This window comes from Panthera leo, chromosome A1 (genome assembly GCF_018350215.1).
Source record: "Panthera leo isolate Ple1 chromosome A1, P.leo_Ple1_pat1.1, whole genome shotgun sequence".
Taxonomy (NCBI): Eukaryota; Metazoa; Chordata; class Mammalia; order Carnivora; family Felidae; genus Panthera; species Panthera leo.
Genome location: NC_056679.1, coordinates 231,026,932 through 231,047,937, shown reverse-complemented (window position 1 = coordinate 231,047,937; position 21,006 = coordinate 231,026,932). Strand labels below are relative to the sequence as shown.

Here is a 21,006-nt window from a genome sequence, read left to right as displayed (position 1 = left end):
TGGAAAATTGGAAAGGTTGAAAATGACATTCAAATGATATTCAAGGATTTTCCAAGCAATAGAGTAACGTGAGACCAGCCACAGAATAGAATACTCTGGACCCACCACTGCCAAATGCAGAGAAAACCCACTTGGTAACAAGTGGGAACACAGGCAGGGAGCCCCAGCTAAGTCCCACCAGCAACTCCTAGCTTGGAGAGCATGAGGGATGATGGGTTTTGTTTTGCCTACTTCCCTTCCTTCTTTGGGGAAACCGTACATCTCCCTCTGGGCCCCCAAACATAGGACCTGCCACATCCTGACCACAGAGCTGAGTGCGTGAGCAAGCTAGGTCACACAGACTCCCTCCTGGGAGCTCAACTTTGAGGGATACATGACGGACAGAAGGGATCTGGCGTTGAATCATCAGGTTGACAGCCACATCCTGGAGAGGTGGTCCAGAAGCTCTTGCTTCTAAGATCCCTAGAACTGCACGATGTCCCTTCCTCCTGAGGCCTAGTGGCTCCATCTTCCCTGGACTCCATGAGATGTTCAGTATCCTGGGTGTTAACTGTATTATTACACTTTATAACATACACGTACACTACATACATCCTTCTACATGGATCAATATTTCTTAAACAGCAATTCCTAAAAGAGGTTTGCTTCCAGGCAGTGGGATGGAACTCACTGCAGACTCAAATGAGAGGGAAAACTCATGCACTCGTCCTTCTAAAGACAATGGAAACCATGAAAATGACTTAGGCTAAGGAAACATAAAGTTTAGCCAAGGAGGGAGGGAAGTTAGTGCAATCCCAGTGAGGTTGAGGGCTTTGCTCAACTCAGTTAACTCAATAATTGGTGAGAGTTCATTTGAACCCTTAGGACATGGGCTGCAAGACCATTCCATTTGATGGGTGTGAACTAGGAGTCCCCACAGTCCCCCTACGAATGACCATAAAAAGACTTCGCGTGTCCATCTGAAGCACAAAGGGCCCGGGCATCCAGAGCATGAGTCCCAGAGAAAATGCTCCTAAAGAGAACCAACATCTTTCTGCTTAGGACGAGAATCCCAATATACCCAGAAACAGTGAATTACTGAGCTCAGGCTGCCATAACAAAATACCATAGACTGGGGGGGTTAAACAACAGGCAATTATTTCTCACAGTTCTGGAGGGTGGAAGTCCAAGATCTAAGTTGCCAACATGCTCAGGTTCTGGTGAAAGCCCTCCTTCCTGCTTGCAGAACACCCTGCCTTCTCACTGTGTCAGCATGATGGGAAGGGAGACAGAAAGACGTTGGGAGGGAAAGAAAGAGGAAACTCCGTCGTGTCTTCTTACACGGTCACGAATCCCATTATGAGGGATCTATCTTCATGACCTCGTCTAAACCTAATTACCTCCCAAGGGCCCCACGTCCTAATGTGATTTCATTGGGGTTGGGCTTCAACATATGAATTTGGGTAGGGGCTTGGAACACAATTCAGACCAGAGCAAATGATAAAACTACTTTTCCACTTTTAACCCTTGGAAGACCTTAAAATATGTATAGCCCATCTTAAAATACTCCCACATAGACAAGTTACACCGTGGGCATGCTCAGTGGCCTTCTGGAGAACCCCAACCCTTGGCTGGTGTTCTCACTGGCAAACCCACACACACCAAGATGGCTGCAGCAAGAGTGTCAGCCTCCCAATTCTCCATCCACATGCAAGGATGCTCTAATTAATATAGAGAGGGTCAGAAAGGGATTTTTTGTTGGGAAAATGAGTGGTTCTCAAGCTACGTGACTGAACTAAATATGTCAGTAATAACCTCCATGCTTTGTGAACCGCATAGACCAGGAACTCAGTAAACGGTACCACTGCCATTGGATGCTATAAGACTCCCATGTCCTGACCCTGTATTGGGAAGACTCTGGCCTGCGGGTAATGTCATATCTTCCTCCATGAACCTTCTGTGCAGTGTGATCAGACCACCCACGAGACAGAGAACTTGGGTTTCACCAAGCTCACAGACTTGGTAATAGGAGTTTGTTTTTATAAATACCAGTAAGGAAGGTTCGGCTTAAGACCTCCCTTCCTGTAACCTGGCTGAACCATGATGACCCCACCTGCAAGAACCAGTTCTCCGTAGGCTAGAATATCAACGCTCATATGTTACAATGGGGAACAACCTACGCATATCTAGTATGTGAAGTGTTTTTGGATAATTTGGTCTATCGGAACGAGCAAATTCTCTTTGTGGTTCCATTAAAATGTGCAATTTACTTCAGACGTGAGATTTTAAGCTGAAAGAATTTGGCTAGGTTTGTAAATAGCACTGGGATGCTTAAGAGAACTTGAGATTTACTATATCCATAAGTTTAATTTATCACATCAACTACATAGGAGAAATCAAATGTATTATATTTATAAATGCAGTAAAAATGTTTAAAGGAATTTAATTAACCAAGTTGTAAAGGGGGCTGATTATTTAAGGCAGTTTTGTCTGTTCAACTGGAACACTAATAAAAGCACCCTTGAATAGGATTGTTAAAATTCAATGGATTTATAAAAAGAACAATCAGATTTACAAGCAGGACTTAGAAGCTTAAAGAAAACAAGAATTTTGCATTTTGTTATTTGAATAAATTGAAAATTAATCTGAAAGTCTAAATAGATGTAAGTCAACCCTTTTAGGGAGGGGGAAAAAAAGTCATGTTAAAGACCCAAACACTCATACCAAGAAATCAGAACTTTTAGGGACACCTGAGTGGCTCAGTGGCTTGAGTGCCTGACTTCGGCTCAGGTCATAATCTCACAGTTCGTGGGTTCAAGCCCCGCCTCGGGCTCTGTGCTGACAGCTCGGAGCCTGGAGCCTGCTTCGGATTCTGTAGCTCCTTCTCTCTCCACCCTGCCCCCACCTGTGCACTCACTCCCTCTCTCTCTCTCTCTCTGTCAAAAATAAAGAAATAAACATTAAAAAAAAACAAATCGGAACTTATAAATCACTATCCATTTTGATGCTGGCATTATTTTCCCACAGAATGAACCAGTTCTAGGATAGTTGTGACTGTGCACCCTTAATAGTAAAACAATCTTGAGAATGTATCTTCAATATACATATATTTATTGACACCCTGCAGTGCACACTGTGAGGCCCCGCCCAGAGCCCCCTTTGATGAAGGACATGTTGCCCAGCTGCTCAGAGTGCTGCGGGCAGGCGGCCTCAGTGGTCAGACCCTTGAGGGATGCCCGAGCTACACAGGACCTGGCTGACTGCACAGGTCCTACCCGGAGACTCTGCCACGAAGGGCTGGCCGGCCGGGACCGACTCTGGACGACTCTGAAGGTCATCCTAGCCACCTGAGCTGTGCCCAGGGGTGGCCAGAGCTGCTACGGGGTCTGCATCAGAGCTGACCCAGGCCCCTGCCCCATCCCTCTTCCTACAGCTCCCTCCCACAGAGGTCAGGGCCCAGGATGCCCCCAAATAAACGCCCTGAACGACCAACCCCTTCCCAGGGGCTGCTCCCGGGAAGCCCAACCTGTAACACAAACTGTGCCCAAGCCTCTCAATCGCTTTGTTAACCAGGAGACAAGTTTAATATCCTTATGGTTTTCATATCTTCAGAGTGGGAAAGAGAAGTGAGGAGACCAGAATTCTGGTGAGCCATAAAGTATGGCTAATGGAGAGATTACCTGCTAGATGGTCTATACTTACAGGGGAAGACTCCATCATGGCCTACATGACATACTGTGCTTCATCGTAAGACACATCTCTTCACATATTACTGTCTCTGGCTTTGCTCCCGGTGAGGCGACTGTCACTGCCATCGCCCACACAAAAACAGGCATCAAAACTATCAGCATCAGACCCTGCGGGGTGGACATCTGCTTCCGAGAAGGGAGTAGATGTACTTTTCCTGACTCCTTCCACTAAGTACAACGAGAAACCCTGAACATTATACAGAAAATAAATATAAAGAGGCTCTGAACGATGGAGAAAACGCATACACACTGGATGAATCTCTAGTTACGCTAAGTGGGGAAAAACCCATTTCAAAATGTTACATACTGGGGAAACCTAGGTGGCCCCATCAGTTAAGCGTGTGACTGGATTTTGGCTTAGGTCATGATCTCATGGTTCGTGAGATCAAGTCCCATATCAGGCTCTGTGCTGACAGCGTGGAGCCTGCTTGGGATTCTCTCTCTCCCTCTCTCTCTCTGCTGCTCCCCTGCTTGCACTCTCTGTCTCTCTCAAAACAAATAAATAAACATTTTTTTAAAAATGTTACATACTGAGTGACCCATTTATATAATAGTCTCAAAATAACCAAACTTTAGAAATGGAGACGAGACTAGTTACAGGGATGAAGGAATAATGGTATGAGAAGGAGGCATGTGTGGCTATAAAGGGCAACATGAGAATCCTGCTAGTAACGGAAATTTCTGTCTTGACTGTATCTATGTCTGTATCCTGGTTGTGATATCGCACCGCAGTTTTGCAAGATGTGACCACTGGGGGAAAGTGAGTAAACGGTGCACAGGGTCTTTCAATACTATCCCCTGTAACTGCATGTGAACCTACAGTTATCTCAAAATACAAAGTTCAATTTGAAAAAAAAAAAAAAAAAGCATGCAGGTTGAATGTTAACGATTGAGAAGAAAATCCTGTGGATGAAACAGACGACTTTTTAACCCCTTGGAGCCAAACACTTGTAGGGAAGGGCTGGAGAACAGTGAGTCACATGCCTTTTGCAATTTTCCATAGTTGACATCAAAGTTTGTTCTCCGAGACGGATTTACCATGAAAAAAAAACAAAACTTAAGCTGCAGGACCCCTCGCTTGCACAGACCCTACGGAGGCCCTGGCATGCACCTTAGCAATGTATTCGCTTGAGTACAATTTGCAAAGGTAAAATACTCGACCAGCGTTGGTGAGGATTGAGAACACCTTCTACTCTGATTTGTCCTCCTATAGCTTCTCCTTGTGTTGGGCAGGGGCGAAATGGTCACAGGCATCTTGGGGACCTTGTTAAGGGGAAGCCAAACAGGAGAAACAGCTTGTTTGGTAGCCGAGGTTACCCCATGAGGTTATCACATGGCTCATAATCACGTCCAAGCATAACCACGCTATCACCAGTTATCTCCGTAGAGGAACGCTTTCAGGATTTCCCTACCACGCACTGTGTCGTCTCACCCAGCATGACACAGAAGTGTAGGTCCAGAGGTCATACTCCAACCTAAACATTATCTACGTCCCCTGTAGGGACTGAATCATTTACCCCCCAAATTCCTAGGTTGAAACCCCAAGCCCCAAGGTGACTGTATTTGAAGAAAGGGCCTTTAAGGAGGTAGTGAAGGTTAAATGAGGTTGTAAGAGTGGGACCCTAATCCAAGAAGACCCGCGTATTTATAAGAAGAGAAAGAGAAACCAAGGATGCCCGTACACACCAAAAAGCGCACACGAGGTCACAGTGAGAAGGTGGCCGTCTACACGCCGAGGAGAGAGGCCACAGGAGAAACCAAACCTGCTGACATCTTGATCTTGGACTTCCAGCCCCCAGAACTGTGAGAACATAAATTTCTGTTGTCTCAGCTGCCCTGTTCTATGGTTCTTTGCTATGTCCGCTGGAACAGACTAATAATACAGCAGAGGACAGTGGTGGAAATGCACGGAGCCTGGAGCCAGTCAGTGCGAACTTGTCCCAGTCCTCAAAGGTGTAAAACTGTAAGCAGAGAGCTCAGTTAGCATGAGTTCAAACCCGAATGGAGGTGCTCTTCCGTAGAGAAACTCAAGAATGAACTGTGGGGCACCTGGCTGTCTCAGGCAGTACAGCATGCAACTCTTGATCTCGGGTGTATAAGTTCGAGCCCCACACTGGGTGTAGAGATTACTGAAAAATAAAAAATCTTTATGGGCGCCTGGGTGGCTCAGTCGGTTGAGCGTCCAACTTCAGCTCAGGTCGTGATCTCGCGGTTCGTGAGTTCAAGTCCTGGAGCCTGGAGCCTGCTTCAGATTCTGTGTCTGTCTGTCTGTCTCTCTCTCTGCCCCTCCTCCCTTGTGTTGTCTCTCTCAAAAATACATATTACATTTTTTTAACCTTAAAAACAAATGAAATGTTCACAGCTAGAAACAAACCACACCCTTTTATAAAAATCACACAATTAGAATCCCTCTGTCTTAAGAGGACAAACATGTAACAACACATCAAACTGTTGGTGGGTGAAGTCTTACATATTCTGTGGGTGACGTCGTACGCATTCTGGTACATGAGATGGCTTTTGAGCAACACCGTGGCGTCCCGTCCTGACGCAATCCGGCCGGCGCAAATGAAATAGCGTGTAAAATCAAACCAAAGCGATGAAATGCTCCAGAAAATCAAGTGTTGTGATGACCAAACTGCTCCTTATATGGAAGAATCAGTCGCTTTGATGGCTGTTGCAATGTGGCAATCAGAGTATGCGGCCAGAAAAGGTAGGGAAAAGGGCATCATAGATTGATGCAGTCACGCAATTAATGGAAGTATCTACGTTCTTTTTTTGTATTTTATATTTGTGGTATTTGACAGCTTTGGAGAGCAAAATTTGACTTCACAAATCTGTAATGTTTCAAAATTTTTTGCTTTTCCCATTTTAAATAAATAACCATGATTGTAACCCGATTTTGTCTGTAATTTGCAATTTTGTGGCCTCCCTCCCCAAATTTTATAACCTTCCGACTCCACATCACCTAGATCCACCCCTGCGGTAGCCGCATGATGACAGAGCTAGGTAAGAGCCAGTCCCGTGGCTTTTTGTTATTTTTCAGAAAAGACACAGCATCAGTGTCCTTGATGACACAAAGAGTAGTATTGGGTTAACCAGAAACAAACAAACGAACAAAAAATAAACCAAAAAATCAAATAAAACCAAAAACACCTGTTCAGGCAAAAAAGTGAGAAAACTCAAATTTGTGATGTGAAGTTTTTTTAGGAAAACTGTAACCCATTCTTCATCCATATTTTTCCCTCTTAATGTATAAACATGCTGGACATATGGTAAAAATCTAAGTCTAATCCAAAAGGCTCTTTCGATAAGTATACTATAAAATTTTCAAGTGAGAAGAAGCATTGTTATCAATTTTACTGGCAGCTTTTTTCTTTTTTTCGCAATACATAAAATACTGGCGTTTGACATTAGTGATGGCATCCCAGATTTGGTAAAATACCCAAGCGTGTGAAAAGCGGTTTTAATCTACAACCTGGGAGTGGCTCACCAACATTTTAAAGACCCCAATCAGAAATCTACCCTCCAGGGGCAGCCTCTTAATATCTGAAAGACCTTTTTCAAAAGCCCACATTGCACAGCCTTCAACTACCACACTCAGATTCTATCAGGGGGTGTGGTTAGAAATAACTATTTTTTGTTGGTGAAATGAGTGGTTCGAATCGGTGAATTGGCGGGAAATATTTTCCAGCACCACTGCTCAGGCGTGAGCAGGGTATGAGAGTCTGATCAGCTATCTAGCACACGCCCACAAGCCCAGTAAGTATTGCACTCCTCGCAATTGCTAAGGATTCTATTGTGTGGTCTGACCTTCAGAGAGCCTCAGGACAGACGGCTGAGCCTTCTCTGAGCTTCCGAGGACAGGTTTTGTGCCCCTTGCTAAGCAAACCTTATTTGGTGGCTGAATTCATTATAAGACTCGATTTCACCGTGGACACTTGGGGATGAGGTTACGGAGGGCAGAAGCTACAGCCTTTACCCACCTATGCTCTCGAAAGGGAACGTATATCCACAAAAAACACCAGACAACTGTGAAGATGTAACTGACCACCTGCAGCTGGGACCCCACCCCGTCCTGACGTCCAGTCACCATCATGACCCTCCCAAACCAAAACCCCTTCTCCTAGACACCCAGAGTATAACTGATTCAAGAGCCACAACTGATTCAAGCCACAATCGTGAACCTTCATAATTATTATCATGAGAATCTCTCTCCTCGGCACAAATATATGAATAAAATGATACTGGCAGGGGTTCACCTTTGGGAAATTCTTTTAATTATGCCCCAGGTAATTAGTTTATTTGTTTCTGAAAGTGGCCCCAAACTTACCCATTTGGATTCCCGGTTACTAACAGACATATAGTGGTTGCTAGGCAACATCATGCATTGTTATTTCTTCATCTAATTTAAAATTCTCAGTTCACAGTAAAGGTCTTCAGAGGGAAGTTATTGTGTGGGGTGGGCCAGATACTATTTTTCACTGTAGCCCATTCAATTTAGAGAAGAAATTACAGCGTACTGTTTAATCAACATAAAATGATTTGTACAGAACATTTAACATCTTCTTGAAATGTAGCTGTCTTCTTTCACTAATCAGATCTACTTAATTCATTTTACACTTTTCCAAGGATACTTGCTTTCTCCTTCTATCCTTGCTTCTTCTTCTATTCCCCCAACTTGCAAGCTAAATTTTTAGCATACGAAACGGGAGATCTGGGAGGAAGGTCTGGAGATATAAGAGACACCCTGTCATTTGTCCTGGAAAAGGAACCTCAAGTAATCCAGTCACCATTCTAATGAGTCATTCACCCAGCACTCCAACTTCATTAGAAAGAAGACATTTAACATACAAGTTTTCTGTCACGAATGCTGCAAAATTAATCAATTGTTTGTTCTAATAACAATCTGGCTTGGCTTCAAGTATTTGGGAAGAGTGTTGCTGAAGTGCTCTCCCAGAGGACAGACCGTCACATTTTTTTTCATTCACCCAACAGCATTTCTTGACATGAAGATTAACTTCTTGGCAAAACTTGTTGGAAAGGAAGTACATTTTCACGAAATAAGCAAAAGGCATTCCTGCAGAGTGACCCTCTCATTGTATGTTCAGTGTATTGAAACATCAACTGAATCCGAGTAGATTAAATTAAAATAGACTTTTCCTTATCTCGACTGCTTGGAATCTGGAACAATCTAGAATAAAAACTCACAGATTTCGTGGAAGAAAATGAACTAAGGGAAGAAAAGAACTATAAAGCGAATAAATGGGCAAAACTAAGTGGAGTGTTTTAAAGGAAATGTAATTTTGTTACTATAACAATAGGGAGAAAATCTGATTTTCATAGCAGTAAAATCTCTCCCAGGACAGACAAGATTGATTTTTGTTGGCTTAAAACCTTATTAAGCTTCTTGGTGTGTGTGTGTGTATGTGGTGGGAGGAGACTCCCCGGAGACTGTGTTTAAATTACAACAGAGTAGATGGCCAATAAGTTACTGGGGTGGTGGTCAGTTTAGTCATGGTTGTCGGGATTTGTTTTCTTAATGAAGGTATGATTTTTAGGGGCTACGGGTAAGGGCGGTTGGCAACACGGAAAGAGAACGTTCGGAGGGAGGCCTCTTCCCTAGAGAGGCCGTGAGGGCGCACATTGGAACCAAGTACCCCTGTGTTCCAACCTCCTCGGTGCTGTTTTCATCCTGTGAACTTATTAGACTGATCAGACTTACCCTTATGTACCTCAGCATACCCATCGGCGAAATGGGAACATGAGCATTTAAGAGTTAATACGCAGCCTGTGTGATCACACCATGTCCCTCCACCCCCTCCATGCTTAAAAGCACCCCCACCCCCCACCTGATCTGGTTTAGTGTTTCGTTGTCATTGTCTTGAAATTCCTAATCATTCTTGCATGCACGGGGCCCAGTATTTTCATTTGATCTGGAACTCACAGATTCTGTAGCACGTCCCTAAATACATTAGGTATTTGGAACAAGTCCTGGCCCATTGCCAGGGCCAGCTGTTATATTTATCTCCCTTCTTCTACCGCAGAATTTTCGGAAAATTCCCAGGAAGCAGACATGGTAGGGCAGCTGGAATTCAGGGAGGAAAGGGGAGCAGGGAGTTGACAGAGGAGCCAGCCTCCCGCATCCAGTACGAATTTCTGCAACATACTGCCAATGGAGCAGGATGAGACAGAGGCTGCCCGGGGGGGTCCAGGCACATCTGGGCTGTCTGGCTTTGAAGTCTGGACAGAAACAATATACGCTGACAAAACACGCATTGACAGGGAGGTCTTTAAGAATCAGTTAGTGACTAGCTGATAACACACGTGATGAACACATCGACTATTTACACACAAACAGGCATTTAAAAAGTGCGAGAGACCATCTGAAGATCCTTTATCCCTTTAAATAGTTTGAGTCTCAGTCCCCCCCGCCCCACGAACCCTGCATCATTCGCAGGGAGCAAGACAAGAGTGGAGTGGGGCCCCAGGAGCTTTACATCTAAATATGTACACGTCCCCAGTGATGAAATCTCAGCACCTTGTTCAGGAACAGATGGGTTAATTTATATTGTTGTACTGCTAACTAAAATTAAAATATTGAAAACACATCTACGATAAATATGAAGGTCACCATAAAAAGAGGGAAAGATGTCATCAGGGCAAATGGAGCCCAGGCACATTCTAAATATAGCCTTTGTCCAGGGACCTTTTAGAGAATCATTTTTCTCATGTTGCCCTTTGTATCTGACAAATATTGATCTGAGTTGTGTTTTGAATAACAATGAAAATAACGCCTCAGATAGGAGTTTACTCTGATGCTTAAACTAGTTAACACTCTAGAAAGTTGAAGGAGCACTGCACTTGTAATTCTGAGCTTGGGATCCTGCGTTTCAGCAGCTGTGTGAGTCTGAGGCAAGTGCCCCAGCCCCTCTGTCTCCCACATTGTAAGGAATCATAAAAGACTGGGACCCAAAGACAACAAAAACACTAATTCAAAAAGCTTTATGCACCCCTGGAAGGAGCTCAAGTGCCCATCAATAGATGAATGGAGAGAGAAGATGTGGTAAATATAGACAATGGAATATTGCTCAGCCATAAAAAAGGACAGGGTCTTGCCATCTGCCATGACGTGGACGGAGCTAGAGTGTATTATGCTGAGTGAAATTAAGTCAGACAGAGAAAAACAAACACCATATGATTTCACTCATATGTGGAATCTAAGCAACAACACAAATGAATAAATAAACAAACAAAAAGCATAATTGGACCTGTGAGTACAGAGAATACACTGGTGGTTGCCAAAAGGGAGGGGAGTTGAAGGATGGGCAAAATGGGTAAAAGGGACCGGGAGATACAGGCTTCTAGGAACAGAACGAACAAGTCATGGGAATAAAAGGTAGAGCACAGCGAATATTGTTAATGGTATCGCATAGCGTCGCATAGTGACAGATGGCGGCTATACTCAGGGCGAGCACAGAACAACATAGAGAGACGCTGAATCATTACGTTGTACCCCTGAAACTAATGCGATATTGTGTGTCAACTATATTCAAATAAAAACAATTTTTTTAGTGTTTATTTTTGAGAGAAAGAGCAACAGAGTATGAGTAGGGGAGGGGTAGAGAGACACAGGGAGACAGAGAATCTGAAGCAGGCTCCAGGCTCTGAGCTGTCAGCACAGAGCCCGACATGGAGCTCAAACCCACGAACCACGAGATCGTGACCTGAGCCCAAGTTGGATGCTTAACCGACCGAGCCACCCAGGTGCTCCAACGATATTCAAATTTTTTAAAAAAAGAAGAAGAAAAATAGAAGTTTGGAAACAAAAGATTTAGAAATCTCTTATGTAATCAAGTCTAATCCCCAAATTTCACACTTGAAAAAACTGAAAACTTGGACCTGTTACAGATGTGCTCATATCACACAGGTCCCCACGGAAGAAAGGTTCGGCATGAGTCACTGTCAGTGGCGTGAGAGCGGTCACCTTGAGGGGCCCTTCTAGTTCTAAAAGTCAGTGCTTTTTAAGAAAAGCAAAACACTTCAGTCAATCATCATCTCAATCAGCACATCCTACTTCTCATAATAGATTCTGTTTTTAAAAAAAAAAATGGTTTGTGAAAAAAAAAATCAGGTCTTTTCTGTTAATTAGGAAATCAACAAGATAATAAGAAAAAACTGAGCGATGACCAAGGAGACAGCATGGAGAATTGGATTCTGGGCCCTGTTCCAGAACATTCCATAGTGGGCCTTGGCCAGGGACTAGCCTCAGCAATTCTGTGGTTCATAATTGTCACCACATCTGAATGGGACCAGTGACAAAAGTCCTTGACTGGCTGAGACTAAAACAAGGAAAATCTTCCCTCAGAAGGAATCCTAGTATTTTTTTTTTCATGAGCCACAGAACAGAACTTGGTGGGGGGAAATATATGTATTAACAAAGAAAACCTGATCAATCAAACACTAATGGACCATAATCATGTGACAATATTTAGCACACATTTCCAGTACACACAGGCCAAAGGAATATGCCCCTAATTGGTAGACTGACATTTTAACATGGGAAAACAGCCTTAATTTGTGTTCTTTACTGTGTCCCTCTAAAACCCACCCTTTCAGAAAGAAATCTTCAGTGATTCACTGCTAATGTTTTTTTTTTTTGTTTCAGTTCCTAGTTAGTATGGCCATCAGGTATCATCTGAAGAACCTATTTAATTAAGAATGGTTCATAATATTAAGGATAAGTGAGCTGTCCACAGCTCCAAGCATCAGGGTGAATACTGACCCTTGCAGGTAATAGAGCAAGACATTTCTGCAATGAGGACTGTTAACCACAGAGCCCAAAATGGCCTTGTGTCTGTAACGCTGCCCTTCTGCTTGGAGCATCCACCCTCTTACCCTTGAACCTGATTCCAGCTAGCGTACTTCAACTCATCCCCAGCACCCCCACTGAAAGCTTAACCACCTCTGCCAATATAATAGGAAAAGACAGGATAAAATGGGCAGAGAGGGACAGGAGAGGACCTGAGGTCCCTGAGTGGGAAAAAACACGTATTTTGGAACAATGCTGGGAGTATCTGACCACAGCAAACCCCCTCAGGGGTAAGGAGCCTCTTAAAAATATAACAGACACCACCTAGCCCCCTCAGGTTTCCCTCAGGAATTTGACAAAAGACCTGACTAAAAATAAGCAGACCATAAAACGTATGAGCCACAAGAAATGATCTGGCCATAGACCACCCCTCATACAACGGAAACGAGCCAACCAGGAGTGGACAACCCAGCACCTAGAGTTGTCCAGCCAATAAGGGTAGAACCTGAGAAGGAACAAGCAGAAAGGAAAGTATGGGGGCGACCAGAACCTTATAAAACAAGGACCCTTGCCTATAATCCTTGGGTATTCACTTTCAAATGCCCCCTCTCTGTAAAGAGAGCTTTCCTACTATTCTTGCTTTCTTATCTTATAGTATAATAAACTTTGTCCGCTGCTCACTCTGTGTCCACTTCTTCATTCTTCGGAGCAGCGAGACAACGAATCCCGGGTATTGTGTTAAAAAATCTTGCCACACCAAGCAAGATTGCATCCCTCCTAACCATACTTCTCCTGCACCCTGTTTGCTTATGTGCATTTCCCAGGAGACTCCAGTAGGTCCGCCTATGGCAAGGGCCGTGTCTCTCTTACCATTTTATCCCCAGGGGGAAGCAGAAGACCCTATCCAGTGAGGCGTCGGGAAATATTTGTTGGAGGAGGGACGACTCTGGTTGCAAGAATGAAGATGCTCACCACCCCCCTTCTTTCCATTAAGGGTTAGACACTCAACTAAACTATCTCATTCAAGGGTGTTTATGGATAAAAGGTTCAGGGAGGTTTTTCAGGAACCACAGCTTGGAACGGAAAATGACGGAGCAGTGAGTGTTTCCTCCCTCTCTTCCTTCTTCCTCCCCTCCACGCCTGCTCCTCCAGCTCCTGACGCACACAAGCATTCTCTTCCTCGGCACGGTGCCTGGTTGCCTCAAGCCCCGCCCCGCTTGACCTTCAGTACTGTTACTTGGAAGCTCTCATGGAGAGCGTGGACAGGCCCAGGGCCACCAACCTTAAAATCCAGCATGCTTAGCTGCAGAAACTGGGTGTGAGCCATGCCGAAACATTCCTCTGGGTCGCCCAGCAAGGGGGAATCAGTTAAAACCTTCTGCACGGCCCATGAATGGAGGTTTGCGTACCACCCCCTGCCCCAAATTCATGTTGACGTTCTAACCCCCAATGGTGGTTTTGGAAGTGGGGGCTTCAGAAGGTGATTAGGTTTGGATGAGATTTTGTAGGTAGAGCCCCACGATGGGATCAGTACCCTTTTATGAGGAGAGGAAGAGATAGGCTCCTTATCTTTCCATGTGAAAACACAGCAAGCAAGCAGCCATCTGCAAGCCTGGAAGAGAGTTCTCACCAGAACCCGACCACACTGGCACCCTGACCTCATAGCTTCCGGGCTCCAGAACTGTGAGAAATAAATTTCTGTTCTTTAAGCCCCCAGTCTATGACATTTGGTCATAGTAGCATGAGCTAACCAAGACATATAGCATTTGCCTTCAGTCACATTCCAGATAACAGATGGCAGAACCCAGTACTACGTTCCCTCCCCTCGGACTTGACGCCATCTGCAAAGAGTCACATCTGGTTCTGCGTCTTTGCTCTATGCACTTCCCTCGCCCCCAACTCCAGGGAAGAGGGGGATGCAACTCCATGGCATCATCTGGGTGCTGCTTCATATAGCGAGAGTAAGCCACCAAAGCCTGACCAACATTTTGGTGGTCAGGCCACCAGGCTCCCCTGCCAGGTCACGTGTCCCAGGAATGGGACTGACAGGGGACTCACTCTCACAGAAGCACTCTGGCTTTCCGGAATGTGGTGTTGAGAATCAATACAATGGATCCACCTAGCAGGTTCCCTGGACTCAGAACCCAATCACAGATCATCTTGTTATAATTATGAGAAAGAAAATCTGATTGGTCACTCATCAGCCAATGGGGTTGGCCCAATCAGAGATGTCCAGTGATAGAGGGTCACTAGAAGAGGAGAAGAAAAGCTACCTAGGTACATCTTCTGGGGAGGGAAATTTCCAGAGAAGGTAGCATGGGCTCCTTGGTACCCCCAAATATAGCCGGCAAACATTTAGTCACATATCCAAAACTACGTAGTTTCCCAGGGAAGATTTTCCAGCAAACGAGTAATGTTTTGGAAGGCCAGTTGGCATTCCAGTCACGAGGGAGGGTTGCCGAAACACTAACTAGTGCTGAAATGGGCATATCACCGATGCTTCCTATATCAGTTCCTGATGGACATCACTAGCCATCTCCAATATCCTGTTCTCCTCCCCCTCTGGCCAGTGGAAGATTGCACATCTCAGGCCCTTGCATTTGAGGGCCAAGAGACCATGAAGCTAGCTTCTGGTGGGTGGGTTGATCTGAGGTAGCAAAGAGCCACGGTCTCTTCTCCTGCTGTGGCCATCTGGAAGTCCGTGTGTTCTAGATGACAGAGCCAAAAAGCAGTAAAGCTCCAACATTCTGGGCCACCGAAAATTGTATGGGCACAGCTATCCACCCACCACGTTGGATAGGAAGTATGACTAAGAATAAACTCTTGTGTTAAGCACAAGATGTTGGGGATGTTTCTTACTGAAGCAAAACACAGCCCAATACATTCAATCTGCTAAGTTCCAAGTGACTCAAACTTAGGCCTAAAGCCAACAAAAAAAGGCTTATAGAGAGCATTTGATATTTAGAGCCACCTTTCAAAATTAACAGGGTTCCTGGTTCTTTCATAAGTGGAAAAGAGAAAATACCAGGAATTTACTTAGTTCTAAGAGAGCTGGATGTACAAAAGCACGTGGGAATCTACCAATTAACTTGGGACTGCATGAACAAACCATGACTAATCAACCCAGAGTACACCAGACCACTGCCTTCACGAGAAACATCATCACAGTCGGATCCCAGACGGATTAGTGGCCCGTGCAGCTCAATCATGTCTCAAACAGTAACACAAAATTGTGCCCCTACTTTTCTGCCTTCAACTGCACATCGTTTTAACCTAATTTCCTATAATTTTGTTTCCCATCACTTTTTACCCTCAAACAACCTTACAATTGTGATCATTAGGAGCATTAAAGCAGACGGAAGTTTGTAAGGGGAAATTAGATCCATTCAGCATATTGCCCTACCCAGTTAAGGTAATTATCTCAAAATTCAAATGCCACCACCAAAATTCAGAGCATCCTACTCACAGCCAAGTCACGCCTAGTCATGGCCATTGTGGTGTCCATTACATATTATGACAACTGTCGTTACAAAAACAAACATGCTGCCTTGTCAGGCAAGCAGGAAAAAGACAGGGCTCTCTCTAATTCAAGTCCACACAAACATGACGACCCAGATACCTTAGAACCCAGCAGTTGTCTTAGTGTCGTTGCTATAGTTGACCTTGGGGACTGTCCTTGAGACTCTCTATTCCCCCATCCCAGTAACAGGACTGGCTCATGGTTCTCCTCTTCCCTCCGAGACTACTCCTTCTTGGTCTCCTTGGTGACCCTGACTTTTCCTCCTCTGCTTCATTGTTGGCATTCCTAGATGAGGCAGTCTCAACCCACTGTTTTTCTTGTACATGCTGTCCTTGAATAATCTTACCTATTCTCACCTAAAACACAGACAATGATACCCAAACCACTCTCCTGAGTTCCCAACTCATATACCTTCTGTACATCTCTACCTGGATATTCCATAGACACCTCAGATTCTTCATGCCCAAAACCAAACTCACCACTCTGTCCCAAACTCCTTCTTGCTTGGCATTCTCCATTTTGTTCAGATGATGTAGTGGGTTAAATGATGATGGGGGTTAAATATCCCCCGCCAAAAGATATGTGCTTCTGCAACCTCAGAATACAACCGTATATGGAGAAACTTCTGGAAAACTGTAAAATGTGGGGGAGAGGGACCTGGGTGGCTCAGTCAGTTAAACATCCGACTCTTGATATTGGCTCAGGTCATGATCTCACCATTCATGGGATCGAGCCCTGTTTTGGGGATCCTCTCTCTCCCTTTCTCTCTCTCTCTCTCTCTCTCTCTCTCTCTCTCCCTCTCTCTTTCTCCACCCCTCCCCCAATGTCTCTCAAAATAAATAAATAAACATTTTTTTCAGTAGGGGAGGGGCACCTGCATGGCTCAGTCAGTTAAGTGTCCAACTTCAGCTCAGGTCATGATCTCACAGTTCGTGAGTTCAAGCCCCGCATCAGGCTCTTTGCTGTCAGCGCAGGGCCCACTTTGGATCCTCTGTCCCCATTTCTCTCTGCCCTTTCCCCACTGATTTTCTCTCTCTCTCTCTCTCTCTCTTTCTCTCTCTCAAAAAAAAGGGGGGGGGGGGAACCATTGCATTGGAAACGGACCCATTGAAACTGATTGTGGACTAGATGATCCCCTGACACTCTGCAAGGCCAATGTTGTCCATCCACAGGAGACTAAATTTAGCCAGTTACAGGATTTAGAAAACTTCATTTTCACGAAGTTGAGTAACACTTATAGTTACCTCCCCAAAGAGATGTACTGAATGTCTGAGAATGGAAGCTTGGAGCTCAGTAACCAGTAGAAAGAACAAGGCACCTTGAACAGGTGTTGAGCTAGAGATTAGGTTATCTGTGGGAGGGAAGAGAAGGCACCAGGCTCAGGTCAGCTGGCCACCCAGAACGTCAGGAGGTACACAGTCCACAGGAAGACTTCAGAACACCTTAACTGTGTGATATGGTTGCACATGTTTAGCCTTCGTGCTTAATTAGCATATAAATGTCCTTATCAAAAGCAACACCAGAGCATTCAGTAATCAGAACAAGAAGCTCTTAAGAAATTGTTTACTGTAGTAGAATATATACAACATACAATTTACCATTCTAACCAGTTTCAGGTGTAGTTCCTTAAATACATCCACATTGCTATTTAGCCACCACCTCCATCCAGAACTTTCATCTTACAAAACTGAAACCCTGTACCCATTAGACACTATTTCCTACCCCTCCTGCTCCCGCTCCCCGCCCGGCCCCTGGCAACCACGATTCTACTTTCTATGAATCTGACTCCTCTGAATACCTCATATCAATGGCATCATACAATATTTGTCTTTGTGGCTGGCTTATTTCGCTCCACGTAATGTTCTCAAGGTTCATCCGGGCTGTGGCATGGGGCAGGATTTCCTTCCTTTGTAAGGCTGAATGATATTTCACCATACGTATAGACCACGTTTTACCCATTCATCCTTTAATGAGCATTTGGGTTGTTTGCACCTTTTGCCTCTTGTGAATAATGCTTCTATGAACACGGGTGTCCAAATATAGGTGCAGTGCCCTGCTTTCAATTACTTTCCACTGTGTGTGTATGTGCATGTGTGTGTGAAATTAATGGCATTTAAGATTGGTGGGTGGTAGGCACCTAAAGGAAAGAGGCACAGGAGTCAGGCCAGCACCTATACCAGAGGAGCAGGTGGCCAGCCCAGAGTCCCATGCACTGAGCTGCCACAAAAAGGCAGGTCTGCCACTCATGGCCTCGTTGAGGGCTCTACCGCCAAGGCAAGGTGTGCAGTCTGCAGGCAGGCAAAGGGGCAACGCCTCCCGAGTTACCTACCCAAAGACACCCAGCATACCGGTGTTTACCCAGATTGGCTCAGGCCAGTTCACAACCTAGAGGGTTCCTGGTTTCGGCGCAAGGCGGGTTATATAAAGTGGTAAGTGAGTCACACACAGCACCTGGACCGTGCTGGGCACTCAGCGGAATGCTCACCAGATGCAGGCGAGGGTGAGTGGCGGGTGTGATCCAGGCAGGTGGTCAGCATGGGGAGGTGTGGAAGATGCCGGGTGACAGAACCGGTGGGCAGTGAGAACACATATGTGGGTTTCCTACTGCTGCTGTAACGAGCTGCCATAAACCTAGCGGCTTCAGACAACACAAATTTATTATCTTACAATTCTGAAGGTCAGAGGGCTAAAATGGGTTTCACTGGGGTAAAATCAGGGAGTCGGCAGCTCCGTATTCCTTTCTGGAGGCTCTAAGGGGACAGCCTGTTCCTCATTTTTTCCAGCTTCTGTGGGGCTGCCTGCATTCCTTGGCTCGTGTTCCCTCCCCTCATCTTCTAAGCCAGCGGCAAGGTGAGTCCTTCTCCTATCACATCACTCTGACCTCCTCTTCTGCCTCCCTCTTCCAGTTTTAGGGACCCTTGCTTGTCATCTCCCCATCTGCTGATTGGCGACCTTAATCCCATCGGCAACCATAACTCCCCTTTCCCATGCAACCTGACATACTTATAGGTTCTGGGGATTAGGATGAGGGCATCTTGTGCGAGGCGGTTCTGCCCACCACGTGTAATCTACAGAAGGCAATATTGAGAGACCCAAGGGGGAAATCAGAATCAGGAGGAGGGGCAGGACTCCAAACACGAAGGAGAAGTTTCAGAATCTAGAATAGCCTTCCAAGAGCAAAGCAGGGGGTCAGGTTTAGGAGACCCAGGTTATAGGGTGCATTATTAGAGCAAAATGGAAGCCAAGGAACCAAACAGGGGTCTGGCCGGTGAGACTGGGGTACAAGTGGAGACTTGGCCTCCAGAAAAAGATAAAAGGACAGGCACGCTCACTGGGTCAGGATCAGAGCAGCACTGCCAACAAGACTGACGTGCGTCCGAGAACCTCATCAGTTCTCGGGAGGCCCTTGAGCCCCCTTGACTTTGTACCCAGGCAGATCACAGCCTCAGGTCAGGAGGCAAGAGTTGGCAGGAAACAGCCCAGGCACCCGGTTATAGGTCCCATATTCAAAAAGGCTGAACGCTACTGGAGTGTGAAACCCAACCAACGGGACAGTGGGAAGAGGAAGAGGGCAGCTGGGGATATAGACTCAGCCAAACGAGGACACAGACCGGTACCCAGGGGCGCACCAAGGAGCGCTGAACAGATGGCGGCCGCTCACTCCTCTGCTCACGCTCTGCTGAGTGAGCCTTCAGGCTGCCAGCCAGAGCCCAAGCCGACCCAGGAAACAGGGGAACTTCGGAGGGTGTGCTGGGGTGGAAGTCAGAGAAGAATGCTGGCAGGGGGGGTCAGGGCCATCCAACAGAAACTCGATTCCATGTCTGCTGGGCAGACGGCGATGCGAATGATCTTCTCCATCTGTCCAGAACACCCCACGTCAAATATCCCTTTCTTACTAATGCATGGTTAAATCAGATCTGCTCAGGGGATGCTTAGAAACACCAAGCCCTGCTTCCAGTGGGCGCGGGCATGAGTGTGGTTGCCCCACAGGTCCTATGTCACCAAAGGAAGACCATTAGAAGGAATACATCAGCCCTCAAAACAGAATTCCTACTTGCAGAAGTCAAATAAGCATGGGGCATAAACGGGAGCTCTCCCACGTTGGTTCTCCCTTTGCTCTTAGATTCTATTTGATTTCCTAGGAGACCGCAGGGCACTGCTTTGTTTAAGATCCTGAAAACCCAGCAGTCCTGTGTTGTAATTAGTTTTAGCCATCAGCAGAAAGCACCTTTGTCTTCTCAAAAGTCAAAGACAATCGATACACCCCCACTTTATACCTCCCCTGGCTGATCAGAAGGTCAACCGGCAAGAAACTCTCCACCCGGGGGATGGTGGAAATCCTTAGGACTACTAAAAGAGCAAAACCCAGGCTGCCTTCCCCTGCCTTCCTCTGAAAAGCTATCGAAGGTGAACCCAAGGGCACTGGCCAAGCGTGGTAATAATGTTCCAGTTTAGCCTCAAAACGCAGGAGCTAGGACCCAGATGGAACTCACAGACGCGTTTCTGAGTTAGCCTTTTCCTAGCCTGGGGCCCCACTATTAAAAATGAATATATTAATTGGATCCCAGCCAGCCCTTTTAACTAAGAGTTTCTGATTTGCGATTTAATAAACTCCTGCCACAGTGACTAGTTAATGAAAACTAGAGCATTAAGACCCTGCTCAAACACCCCCTTGCCGGCCTTATGAGGCTGGTTATCAATAGCATCCAATTTTAAACGTCAAGCCTTTCATTTCAGAAAGCCTCAAGATCACACATGGTTTGCCATGCAGGAATTATTACTACAGAATGATTTCAAGTCTGCTGAAAGGGTATAGCCCGGGTTACGTCCAAAATGGAATACTATTTTCTTATTACAGCTTCCGAAGGAAAGCGGTAGCATCCATGAATTTCCCATTAAGTAAAATAGGGGCCAAGCACAGGGAGGTCTGAAAGAAAGAAGAGTAGACC

General features: G+C 45.5%; 1 protein-coding gene across 7 annotated transcripts in view; it reads right to left on the bottom strand.

Moving 5' to 3' along the window:
- Positions 1-21,006, bottom strand: part of ATPSCKMT (ATP synthase c subunit lysine N-methyltransferase) — a 334,726-nt gene that overhangs the window by 148,319 nt on the left and 165,401 nt on the right. The window contains exon 1 of one of the 7 annotated variants that reach the window (XR_006206499.1): positions 8,059-8,084. The exons of the other annotated variants lie outside the window; for them this stretch is intronic. The gene's annotated coding sequence lies outside the window, so the exon portion shown is untranslated. Of the gene's footprint in view, positions 1-8,058; positions 8,085-21,006 lie in introns of those variants that run through there. 7 annotated transcript variants of the gene reach the window in all.